Below are 3,285 nucleotides of genomic sequence, written 5' to 3' on the forward strand. Positions count from 1 at the left end.
AATTCTAGATTATTAATATTTAAAAAATTAACAAAAATAAATAATCATATAAATAATAAAAGATGTTTTTATCTTTTTATTTTTTATTCCTTTCTTATTCCAAAGTTATTGTTACCAACCAAATACTGTAATAAATCATAATAACTATTCTTGTCCTATTTCATTCGTAGTACTAAACTAAGTAATAACTATTCTATTCCCATAAAATAATTATTCTATTTCATTCCTGTCTATTCCACTAACCAAACGTAATCTTAATGTATCCTTCCTTTAACTGTGTTATACAAACAAAATTTCTTTCCCACCTCGTATTATGTTATTGGAATTTTTTTCTTAGTTGACAAGTTACACGTTTCACGAACATGTTGAGTTACAGATCTTAATCAAACACATTCATGACTTACATCATAAATTGTTAAAATCTCTATATGGTTAGAAAAATTAACAATTATAGTTTGTTTTATAGAACGTCATGAAATAACTGTACTTCCATATGTGAACAAGTAACTTGTCTAGGATCGAGCTTTATGTAGATCAGATAAATATCCTGTATCTTTATAATCAATTACATCTGATTTTAATGCATTTGAATAATACAAGTCCATATCCATTAGTCATCGGAGATATCGAAATATATGTTTAATTTTATTCCAATATTTTAGAGTGGGATAAGAACTATATCTTACTAATAAATTTACAGCAAATGATATATCAAGTTATGTATTGCTAGCAAGATACATCAGTACTCTAATTGCAATAACATATAGTACTTCAAGACCAAAATGTTCTTCATTATCCTCACAAGGTTGGAAATGATTTTTTTTTTTCATATATAGTGACCTTACAACCATTGATAAACTCCATAGATGTGTTTTGCTCATATAAAATCATTTAACACTTTTGCTATATAATTAGATTGATGACTAAAAATTTTATTTATCAAGTATTCAATCCAAAGACTCAAACAAAACTTTGTTTTTTCAAGATCTTTCATCTTAAATTCTCTCTTGAAGGAATCCACTGTTTTTGATAACTCTTCAAAGTTCTAATAATGTTTAGTTTATCAATATAAACAGTAATTATCACAAATTCATATTTGAATCTTCTTATAAAAACACATGGGCATATAGTATCATTTTTATTATATTTTTTTAATAAATATATACTAAGGCAATTATACTACATACGCCCAATTACTTTAATCTATATGAAAATTTATTTAATTTAATCAAATAATTTTTAATAATTTTTTATATCATTATTAATCCAGGATGGTCCAACTGGTCATGCTAACATTAAAATCATTAGTAAACTACTAGTTTACTGTAAGTTTCAATTAATTTAATATTTATATAGTTTAATCCAAAGAACAAAGTGAGTAATTTTTTTTTTCAACATACACACCCTACATGAGATAATAGATATAATATAGAGATATTAAGTGTCTCTTTCATTCATTGTTTCAATATGATATTTATTCGAGTAAATATCTTTAAAACTTAATAAACTTCTTGAAGACTTAAAAGAAAATAATACATCATCTATTATAAACTTTATTCCTCAAGGTAATAAAATATTAACTCTTCTAGAGTCGTAAATTAATTTTGTACTACTAGATATTAACATTGGTTCTTTTCATTGTCAAGGGAAAAAAATATTTCTTGTCTTTATATATAATGTGTATTGTAGCAATGTCTGCTAGACATATATTTACATCATAGATCTTGAGTCCAACAATATGAATATCCATATTTTTTTTAATAAAATAAGATATATACAATAAAAAATTTACAAGTTAACATTAAATATATAATTAAAACAAATAATAAGAACATATCATTTAAATATAATAAGAACTTATTAAAGCATCATCACAATATAGTTATACTAAAATATACCAATTACTATTAAGTTCATTCTCAGATATTTTTATTATCAATCAAATAATCAATTCATTTTTTAAGGTGGACAAGAAAATTAACAACAAACATTTTCATTACCAATCATATGATCAATTTTTTTTAGGGTAGATATGAAAATCAACAACACATCAACTTGATTATGGTTAAAATTATCATAATATATTTTAATTTTCAGTGACATTTGATAAAATTTAAGACGTACAACAAATACGTGACCAATGGTCTTTCATGCCACATTAATGACAATGTATTTTTCATATTCTTTTTAATTTTTTTTATTTTTATCTTTTTATTATTTATCTATTTTTGGTGGGTTAAAAGTATTCAATCACTTTTGGTGAGTTACAAATATTCATTTACTTTTGATGGATTATCCATTTTTCGTGGGTTGGTGGGTTAAGGTATCCATCCACTTCTGGTGACAAAATTATTCGTCCACTTCTGATGACAAAATTATCCATCCACTTCTCGTGGTAAAATTATTCTTAAAATTAAAATAGTGATAGTGTAAATTATTATGACGGCTTTTTTCATGTCCATGATCATAATTATTAAATGATATTGCATTTATTTCAAGGAATAGTTAAATTCATGACTATAACCATAATTATTAAATAAATGATGTTGTATTCACTTTAAGGAATGGATGGACTTCTTATTTTTTATTAGTGGCAAATTTGTCGTATTCACTTCTTCAAGGAATGAATATTCATGATTTTTCATAATAGCTATATAATAGCAAATTCATTTTTTTCAATAAAAGGACTTACCTGATTTGTTACAATCATAAATTAAAAATCAACCATTAAAATCTAGAAATTAAAAACCAAATATTAAAATCCTTTTGAAGCTTGGAGATAATGAAAATAAAATAATACCAATACTTTCTGATTGCTAAAATCAGAGGTCAAAACCTAATCACTGAAATCCTTTTGAAACTTAAAGATGATGAAAACAAAATGATTTTAAAACTTGAGAGATCAGATGATAATGCGGATAATGTGTTATGAAATAAATCGTAATAAAATAATTAATATTTAAAGGGAGTAAAGTATTTAGAGGAGTAAGAAATTTTATTCAAGTGTGTATTTACAAATGAAGTGAAAGACTTATTTACAGGCCAACAATCTCTTGAATCATAATCTTAATTTAATTCTACTTAAGAGTTCAAATCATATTACAATTTTTTTGTATCTTGTTTATTGGGCTATTTGACTTGGTCTCCACTTCTTAGGTCATCACATAATGGATATTCACATATTTATTCATTACATAAAGTAATAAATTAAGATTTGTTTTCATAATTAAATATTAATTTTTACAAGATAAGGCAAGCTTTACAGTAGGGTATCCATATTTTTAG

This window comes from Theobroma umbraticum, unplaced genomic scaffold (genome assembly GCF_002168275.2).
Source record: "Theobroma umbraticum cultivar Fairchild unplaced genomic scaffold, ASM216827v3 scaffold_67.0, whole genome shotgun sequence".
Classification (NCBI taxonomy): Eukaryota; Viridiplantae; Streptophyta; class Magnoliopsida; order Malvales; family Malvaceae; genus Theobroma; species Theobroma umbraticum.